This window comes from Tenrec ecaudatus, chromosome 6 (genome assembly GCF_050624435.1).
Source record: "Tenrec ecaudatus isolate mTenEca1 chromosome 6, mTenEca1.hap1, whole genome shotgun sequence".
Taxonomy (NCBI): domain Eukaryota; kingdom Metazoa; phylum Chordata; class Mammalia; order Afrosoricida; family Tenrecidae; genus Tenrec; species Tenrec ecaudatus.
In genome coordinates, this window is record NC_134535.1 from 43,543,396 (window position 1) to 43,554,075 (window position 10,680).

General features: G+C 37.7%; 1 non-coding gene across 1 annotated transcript; it reads left to right on the forward strand.

Annotated features, from left to right (window-relative positions):
* Positions 1 to 10,229: 10,229 nt before the first annotated feature.
* LOC142452043 (U6 spliceosomal RNA) lies at positions 10,230 to 10,336 on the forward strand. The gene has a single exon (XR_012785108.1). It is a non-coding gene; the product is annotated as a U6 spliceosomal RNA (small nuclear RNA).
* Positions 10,337 to 10,680: the final 344 nt, after the last annotated feature.

Sequence of the window (10,680 nt, forward strand, 5' to 3'; positions counted from 1 at the left end):
GTGTTTGTACAATTCTGTGATCCCCACAGCAATACATGAGCTCTCTGATCTCTCCACATCCTGTCCAGAATTTATGAATTTCTGTTTGTTTGTTTTTAATTGTGTTAAGAGTATCTGTGTGAGCTGGTATCCCTTTTTTTAACTCATTTTTTATTTTGTTGTCACTAAAAAATGAGATCATTTATTCACACAATTGTTGCCTGCCTGGATGTCATCCCTAGTAATGTGTCTATTCATGCCTTGTGGCCATTACATTATTGTGTCATTTGTATTTTTTTAAGGTGTTACAATTCTCTACAGATTTTTGAAATTAGTCTTTTATCTAATATAACTTCCATTTTTTTCCTAATCTGTATTTTAGCTTTTTACTCTTTTGGTGAAGTTTTGTGATGTACTTAAATATTTTTAGAAGATCCAAGTCCTCTATTTTTTTTTCTGTAGCATGGGTATTTTTCATTATTTTTAGTAGTGTATTTATGCCTAGTATTACAACCTTAAAATTTGTCCCTAATTTTTTTAGGGATGATCCCTATGGTTCTAAGGTTTATACTTAGGTGTTTAATTCATGTTGAGTTCGTTTTTATACATAGTATGATGTACGGGTCGGGTTTCATTCTTTAGCAGGCAGAGCCCCAATTTTTCAAGTGTCATTATTTTGAAAAAGCTGTCCCTTCCATATTTAGTGTTTGGTAGCCTTTGTTCAAACATCATTTACAGGAGTTAAACATCATCTATAGGAGCTCTGGGGACATAGTGGTTATGCATTGGACTGCTGTGAGCTGTAAGGTTCACAGTTCGAAACCATCAGCATCTCTGCTGAAAAAAGACAGGACTTTCTACTCCAGTAAAGAGTGACAGTCTCAGAAATCCACATGGGGCAGTTCTATTCTGTCTTAAAGTGTTGCTATGTATTTCTGGATAATCTGTTCTAATTCATTGGTCTAAATGTCTTTCTTTTATCAATACCAAGCTGTTTTGATGGCAAAGGCTGTATTTATAGGTTTTGAAATCTGGGAGGGAAAAGCTTTGTTTTTTATTCGTGTTTTGTTTATCATGGACTTCTTTCCTTTGCACATAAAGTTGGTGGTTAGCTTCTGCATTTCTAATTGTACTGGGATTTAGACAAAAATTGTGCTAACTTTGTAGAGTGCTTTCAGTAATTTTGACATTTTTACTATATTAAGTCTTTCTATCCATGACCATGGGACATTCTGAAATTTTTGTGTATATTTTGAGTATCTTGCTAAAAGGTTTTATATGTATTTTCTTTCTCTGCTAAAATTTATTCCTAATATTTAAACTTTGGGGTAGTTGTTATAAATGGTTTTGTTGTTTTCAGAATCCAATCCACTTTTGTATGTTGATCTTATAGCCTGCTACATTGAGAAATTTCTCAATTAGCTGCAGCAATTTTTCAATTGAATCCTTTCTCCATGTAGCATTATATGATTTTGCAAATAAAGATGACTTTATTTCTTCACTGACATGTGATCCTCCTGTGTTTAGGATCATTGCGTGTGTTTCCTGAGACTGAAGAGGACTTTATAGATTGGTATTGGACATATGGGCTAATATCGGACTTATGGACTTGATCTGGCCTGGGTTAGGTTGTTTTCTCAATATTCAATTGCTTTTGTATATAAATCTTTCTTATACACATATGAATATCTATGGATTTGTTTCTCTCCTCTAACCAGGCTAACACTCCCCACTCCCACCCACAATAACCCAGTTGTTTTCTCTATATGTTTATCTATCCTGGCTTTCATATACAGACAAAGAGACAAACACATAACAAAGATTGAAGAAGGCTACCCCCATGACAAATATATCAGAGATAAACCCCTATATGAAAAAGAAAATGAAGAACAATCCCCCAAAATATTGAAAACCAGATCAATACCCAAAGTGTACCAGAGAAGCGAGCAAGCGGTATTTTTTAAGCATTCAAGTCAGGCTTATCATTTTGATCTACTAGAATCATATCATCAATACTCTGCTGGGTAACCAGTTTATTTCCATCCCTCCATTATGGTTATTTCTTGTGTAGATCTCCCAATTGTATTTTGAGCTTCCACTGTCACCCATAGCCTTCTGCAAACCAGAATCTCACAATTTAAGGTCTGGCACTATTTTCTCCTTAGGCTTTGTGTTGTAAAATTTACCATCAAGGATGTGCTTTGGCAAGAGTTTTTTCATCCATCAATGTTGAAGGTCTTCCTCTCTCTTGCCTAATCACTGAAGTCTTCCTAATCATTCTTAAAACACGTAACCTACCTAAAACCATTTTGTTTTCATGGGGCAACTTTCCTGTAGATGCTGCAAAACTCTAACGATTTGGAAAGGTGTCCACGGAATTTCATTAAAAATTTTTAATAAGCCCTAACCTCAAAATATTTCTTCCACATGGCACAAGAAATATCCTCAATTTTTAAAAGACACCTAAGAGTTTAAGACAGCTAGAAAAAAGTGAGTGATCTGGATAATCAACTGGAGGAAAATAATATTATTTTACCATTCCTAAGAAAAGTGACCAAAGAGAATACAAAAATTACCAAAAAGCATCATTAATATCACATGCAAATAAATTTTTTGCTAAAATTAACTCAAATGCTGTTACATTGAGGAAGAGCGTCCGGATTCAAGCTGGATTCAGAAGAGGATCTTAGCTGAAAGTCAAGAATACCAGAAAGATGTTACTTGTGTTTCATTGACTACATAAAGGTATTCAATTGTGTGAATAATAAGAGACGATGGAAAATATTGTGAAGAATAAGAATTAACATATCACTGTGATCATACAGAATTTGTACATGAACAACGAGGCAATCGTTCAAACAGAACAAGAAATAATGCATGATTTCATAACAGAAAAGATGCGTGCCAGGGTTGTATCCTTTATGGTACATAATCTGTGTGCTGAGCAAATGATCTGACATTATGCTGGACAATACAAAAAATGGACATGGTGTCAATATTGGAGGAATGCAATGTCAGGGTAGGATATAAAGATGTCACAACCTGCTTGTTGAAAGTGAGAAGGGCTTGAAGGACTTGCTGGTGAAGATCAAGTACAATAGTATCCGGTATGGATTCCAACTTGACATTAAAAAATCATCATAACTGGAAACAATAGACCCAACGTAACTAACGGAAAAAAGATTGAATTTTTATAGTATTTCATTTTTTTGACTCCACAATCAAGGTTCATGGAAATAGCAGTTCAAAAAGATCAAGTGACTTCTTGCATTGGCTGAATCTGCCGCAAAAGACCCTGAAACCGTGTTAAAGAGCTGAGAGGACACACGGAAGAATAAGGTGTGCCTGACTCAAGCCATGGTATTTTTAGTAACCTCAAATGAAAACTGGATATTGAATAAGGAAGACAGAAGAATTGATGCATGTGAATTATGGTGTCAGTGAAGAATATATAAAGTATTAGGGATTACCTGAAGAAAAACAAATGTGTCTTGGGAGAAGTACAGCAAGAATGCTCATTCAACGAGAGAATGGTGAGACTCTGTCTCATGTCCTTTGGACACGTTCTCAGGTGAGGGCATCATGCTTGGTAATGTAGAAGGGCAGTGACAAAGAGAAAAAGACACAGTGGGCTCGGTCTGTCCTGCTGTATGAGCCAGAACTGCCTCAAAGGCACCCAACATGCCAATATAATCTGTTCCTTTCTCCTACTTCCACCTAACACTCAAAAATACTTGTTGAATGAGTGAATAATTAATGAATTCTCACTTTGTCACATACTGTTTCCCTAGAAATATTTTATTTTTCCATTTAGAAATTCTCATGTTTCCCTAAGACATCATTATGACCAATGTGCCCCTTAAATGCTTCTGAGGATGTCAAGTACCCGTAAAATGCTGGTCTACTTCATTGTATTATCTGACACAATGGAGTTCAGAAGAGATATTCGACGACATCCCTTTATCCGTTGCTTTCTCTTTCACTACTTTATGAAAAAAAAATAAGACAGATCAACCGAAGGGAAATAAATGTCAGTAAGCAGAAACTATATGTATTGATATATGAAAATATAACCAAGTGGGCCCACCCAGAATTGGAAACCATGATGCCTACCTCCCATAATATTCCACAGAATGTGTTCCTAGATTTTTCCAGAGCTTTCCCAGGAGCACTTTGACATACGCTTCTCCCACAGAGTCTTTATTTCTCTTCTCAACCCAAATGAATTGCCCACATGAATTGTCCTATTTCTAACCACCTACATTATTAGAATGCCTATTAATCTCCTTTCTTTTTTTCAGAAAAATGTTCATTATTCCACTGGAAACTCCTAGTGGTTAGTATCAGTGGGTATGCCTTTTGTATTTGTAATAGAAAAGATATTTATTTATAAAGCAAAATGTAAACATATCTCTCTGTGAAACAAACCATATAACATTAATTTTCAGTTTAAAATTTTCCTCTGAGGTAATTTGAAACCAAAGCCAAGTTTGGCCCAAGTACAGAAGATCTAGTTTTCTTGAACCTAAAAATATGTAGTAGTTGAATTCCACAGAAAGATTTGGCAATGAAGTAATATGTTTCTAACCAGAGTCTAATTTTTTGTTATTACCAGTGGTTTCTGGTCAGAGCCTTACAGTCAGCACATTGTGAGAGACATTTGGAAGAGTAGAATATTTGGTGCCAGGGCTTGAATTGAAATTTCATTCGGTAGCCTATCTCCATGCATCTCTAAGTGCATCCTGGTTCTGGTACCACAATACATAAAAACAAAGGGAATCAGACAGGGAGACAACTGCATCCAGGGTTTGTTCTCTTGTTATATTTCTTCCCCACTTGAATGAACAAATCAACATACAATCAAAATGAATGGCTACCCAGAAAAGGAAGTGAAATGGAAGATATCATAAAGTACAATAAGCTAAAGAGTGAAATTCCACAAACCATTTCAAGCCTATTATTTGTGCTAGAATGATTCAGAGTGATGGGATCCTATGGAACTGCGAGCCAATATTACACAAGGGTTTCATCATACCTTTTCGTTTTGAACAGTTTCAATGAGGCCAGTGCTCTCTGACTAGAGGTGTCTACTTATTATTCATTTCTTTCCTTAGCATCCAGGGCATGAGATCTACTTTAAGTCATGTGCATTTTTTAAGAGGTCCACAGTTGCAGAGATGAAAGAAACTTGTTTCCTAACTTAATGTGAATCTACATGGGAGATCATAAAAAAGACTCTTAGATTGTGGTGTGTTATAATACAAAGAGATCAAGGGTGCAACGTAGGACTGTGGAAGGATGGGATAAAAGAATAAAAACCCAGTTTATGGCCCAATAAGTCTTCTTGGATGGAATTACCCTGGATTTTGAGATGGTCAATTCAATAATGAGCACTCATTATTTCTACTATTATAATTATTAATAAGCAGTAAAATAGTTAATCATGTCTAGTGCCAATTGATAGTCCATTGTTTACGAGAAACAGTTATGTCATTGAGTACATGTGGGTTTTTTGAATAAAATAAGGAAAATAGCAGGGTCAGATCAACTTTGTTATGAATATCAATAGTCTTGAGAAGCTACAAGAATCACAGTAAAGTATTTTCCTCTAAATGGCCCATACTAACTATCCTATAAAGACAAGTTACATTATGATTGTATTATTATTACAATGAAACAATGCCCTTGGTTGGTTCACTCTAGAGCTACAGTGTCCCTGGCATATAGTCCTAACACATCCTGAACTAGAACACGCCTCACATAAAGCATATCAATCAAAACTGAGATATAAAGTCAGAACTGAATTAGGCAACCCATCGGCAAACTATGACCTATGGACCACATTTGAATTGCTTGATTTTGAAAATAAGGTTTGATTGGAACAGATTCCTGTGTGCTACATGATCATTTCCAACTCAGAATGACCTTGTCTGACTGGGTAGAGCTGCCCTCGGAGGATTTCCTATGTTGAATCTTAACAGAGCAGATTACGAGGTCTCTTTATCCACATAGTAGTTGATGGGCTTAAACTGCCCATCAGGAGCCTTAATTACTGTGTTGCCATAGGCACAGCCATGCATTAAAATATTGTCTATGGCTTCTTGCACACTAAAAATAGAGAGTGGTATCGTTGAAGCAGAAACCTTAAGCTGTAGAAAGCCTTAAAATACTTATTCTCTGACCCTTTATAGACAAAGTTTATGAAGTGCTTCAGTAGAATAATACCTAAAATAATGAATTAATGTTTATAGTGTTAATTATATATACAATACAAACAAATTAAACAATGCAATTTGTAAAGATCACAGGCATTATCTGATACTGAACAGAATGATAGCTATCTATGGTGTTCAAAGTTAGCATAGAGGAAGAAATTTGAGGTAGTTCTAAAATTCAAAAGGGATGAGATGAAATGAATTCTCTTTAGCCAGTAGTACGTAAGTCTAACCTTCGTACTGAATTACCTAACAAGGTGGACCCTAAATAGAGGAAATATTGCCTCTCTTTTAGTTTGGACCTTGGGTTTTTCTAGAAGTAGCTCGAGAAACTCAAAAAGCATTTTTTAAAACTTTCATCAGAGAATAAACACTTGCAGGAAAAGGGCTTCCAAAAGATTTTATTTTAAGCATCATGCTAGCAGAGAGAAAAACTAAAATCATCTCCACCCTGAATATTTGGACAAACTTCCGAGAGAATAGCCAAAATCAACACTGTGTTCCTGGATTGCTGAACTTGTTCCATGACCCATCAATTGGCCTTGTATCTGGGTTGGCTGCTGTTCTAGCTAGTTACTCATGTTCAGAAAAGAATGAACTTTTGATTTTGACATAACCTTTATGTTGATTGGGAAAATATGAAAAAGGAGCATGAGGAAGCAACCTTTCCCTGTAACCATTATTTTCATTATCCAAACCACATTTCAGTACAGTAGATCATGATACCGGGCTGACAGCAGTATCAGAACAAAGTCAAAGAATATCCATTTCCTTCCAGGAACAAGAAACCACCCAATGAGGCCAGCATTTATTTACCATAAGATTCAAACAACATTCATCCTGAAGGCATGATTTACATAATCCTTGATCAACTTTTGTTCTGATATAATTGTGTTTGTACTCATTTTACAGTGTCCTTATGACCTTTGCATCGTCCCAGACAGCTAATACCTGCAACGTACCAACAGGAACATTTTCAATCAAAAGGTAGAATTTAACTCCTGAATTTTCTGAGTTGCATCGTTCACATTTTTGACTTTCTCAATTTTATTTTTTGGTCACTGCTTTTGAGCACTTCAGGCATTGCTGATATAGCTCTAAAATATTTATAAAAAGGTAATGCAAACAATAGTAAATAAACATGCTGAGCTATGCACCTACCCAAAGAGTAGCTTTAGTTATGCAAACTTTGCTTTTAATTCATTGAGTTTCCAAAAGAACATATAAAATAGTAGGTGTGGATCCACAATAATCTGTCTTCAACATTTGAAAACGTATACAGAACAAATTACACCACTATCAACTAGAACACAAACTATAGTTCAACAAAAGTGACTGTTCCTATAGCTCTTGATGGTATCAGAGAAGCCTTTAGGGGTTAACTACTCCGGGAAAAGCCTATGTCAAAACCCTGGCAATATAGAACAATAAGAATTTTTTTTTCGATTAATACAAAATGAAGACATTACATAATCTATAACAGTACTCTAGAGTCATATTCTTGGCCCAGTTTGGTTGATTCAGAAGACCTTTCAAAACTAGGCTGGTATGAGAGAAAGAAATGAATAATTCTCATTCCTGATGCAGATTTGTTTTGTGTAATGTATCAGTTAAGGTGTTTTCAGCTCTAGCTATACAGAGGCTAAAAGGGGGCTTAACCTTTGATACTTAATGTGTTTATTTGGAGCATTATCACCAATCTCATCTGGAAGCATATCGATTTAGAATTATTATCTGGAGTTTAATAGGCTCTCCTTGATCAAGGAAGTATTTTATTGTCTCAGAAATCGAGACGGCCTGTTTCCCTGCAGCGTCTCGGCAGTTCTCTTAGTGCCGTACTCATGCTCCCAAGAAAGGTGTGACTCAACGGCACATCACGCGTCTCCATCGCCTCGTACAGAAATACAGATGGAGTTTCTCTCTCTCTCTCTCTCTCTCTCTCTCTCTTTCTCTCTCTCTCCTCTCTTCCTGACAGGGTGGTGTCATGGGTTACGCATTGTGTTTCTCACCTCAAGACTGACTTTGTGTTTCTCACATCAGGACTGACTGTTCAAAACCACCAGCCCATCATTGGGAGGAAGGTGAGGCTGTCTCTCCCATAAAGAGTTGTTGCAATCTTAGAAACCCACGGAAGCAGCCTGTCTGCCCTATCCCATAGCATCGCCATGACTCAAAATTGACTTGAGGGCAGTGAGCTTGGATTTAAGATTTTATCAGATGATTCAAGGTCTCTGGTGGTGTAGTGGGTTCTACATTGGGTTACTAATCTCAAAGTAAGTGGTTCAAAACCACCAGCCAGACCTCAGGAAACAGGTTAAGCTCCCAACTCCCATAAAGAGTTACTGTCTCAGAAACACACAAGGACAGTTCTACTCTGTCCTCTAGGGTCACACTGTCTCAGAATCTGCTCAGTGGCAGTGAGTGTGGTTTTGAGCATCTGGTGTCAGTAATCTGAGCACCAGGTCAGATTCAGCACAAGGTCACATGGCCAATGATTCAAACCCAGCAGATATTCCAGGGGGAAAAGATAGGCAGTCTGCCCTCCTGAAGATTTAGAGCTTCAGAAATCCACAGGGGCAGTTCCCTCTGTCCTATAGGATTGCTATGAACTCGTTGCCAATGAGGTGATTCTTACTTCCAGCGATCCTGTAGGACAGGGTAGAACTGCTCCTGTGGGTTTCTGAGACTGTCACTCCTTATGGGAGAAGAAAGACTCATCTTTCTCCAAAGGGCTGTTATGAGTTGGAATCAACTATATGACGGTGAGCTTGGTTTTGGTTTGAGACCAGATGGTTCTACCAGCAAGGATGGGGGTGAAATGACAACAGAGACTAACAACAATCACCCAGGAGCTGAGGTGGGATCGGCTTCCCTGGGCACAAGATTCTGTTGGAACTGTGCTACTGGGGACAAGGTAGAAAGAGTGAGAATGCTACTAGCACCAACCGGGCACTCAGCCACAACACGGCTACCACTTCTGGGTCCTTATCCAACAAAGCCCTGCAACAACACCACAGGGATCCATCTGGGTATAATAACTGTAATTTAAATGTCAAATACAGTTTTTTCTTAAGACTCTAATAAGGCATTATTTCTCCTTATAAACACAATTTGTATACAATTGCAATGTGTGGGGCTTTTTGCAATACTTGTGCCTGGAGTGGCAGCCCCTGGTGGCGTAGTGGTTAAGCAGCGGGCTGCAATCCACATGGCAATTGGAAACCACCAGCGGCCCTGCAGGAGGAAGATGGGACTTGCTATTCCCATGAACAGTTATAGGGGGCCCCCACTATGAGTGTGTGCATGTGCGTGTGTGCGTGTGTGCACATGTGTGAGTGCCTATAGTAAAACGACCACATAATAATAAATGCAATCTGAAATGCAGCTTGAAAACAGGACTGAATGAGAAAGTTATTAGGATATTTGGGTTAAAAAAGTTCAGTTCTTACATAGTCTTATATCTCCTGAGCAAGTTTGCATAGTTAACTTTTTAAAGCATTTAGAATTATAGTGAAAAGAGTGACCAGAAGTAATTAATTAGGTGAACAAACATTACTGAGCACCTACCATATATTCAATATTGTTGTGCCTGTGAATATACAGAGATTAGTACAGTAGTCAAGATCTGCAGAAGGTTTAATGGAGTACAAAGACAAAACAAATAGCAATTAGAAGATAAGCAATTACCAAAAGAAAAGGTAACATAAATTAAAATAGCAGTCTGTTAATTAGTTAAGAAGGCCTCTGGAAACCTTCCAACTAAAACTAAGATCATGCCGAGAGTCTGAAGAGCACCTTCCTATGTTGACTGGTCCCTGACTTAAGGATGGCTTTTGTACTTTCCAGTGTTTGGAGGGCGGGATGGGAAGGAAAGAAGGAAAATACATTGTGATACCTGGGAAATATATGAAACTCAACTCTCAGTCCCCATAACCAAAGGCTTATAGGAACACAGTCATACGCATTCCGTTATGTACTTTCTATGGTTGCTTCTGTGCTACAATGACTGTTGCGTTGTTGAGAAGGTTCCATATGGGGCTCCCTTCGGCAGCACATAGACCAAAATTGGAACGATACAGAGAAGATTAGCATGGCCCCTGCGCAAGGATGACATGCAAATTCGTGAAGCGGTCCATATGTTTTTAGAAGAAAAAAAAAAGAAAAGACCTTATGAATTTAAAGTTTACAAAGCCCCTTTAAATAAATGTATCAATCTCTAATGTGGAAGATGAGGTTTTCCCAAAGGAAGGGCATTCCTGAAAGCAGCAAGAGAATGTAGGAAGCCCAGAAGGAAACAAACCAAAGCAGTGAGTGGTTCCTAATGAACAACCGAGAAAACCAAGAAATTAAGTGGAAATGACCAGAACTGGTTCATCTAGGGTTTGTGGTAGTTACATGATCTGGTGTCAAATTGGGATTTGAGAGAATTAAGAGTGCAGGGGTGGGGTCTTGTCTGTCCAACAGGACATGCCAACGAGGCCTCTGT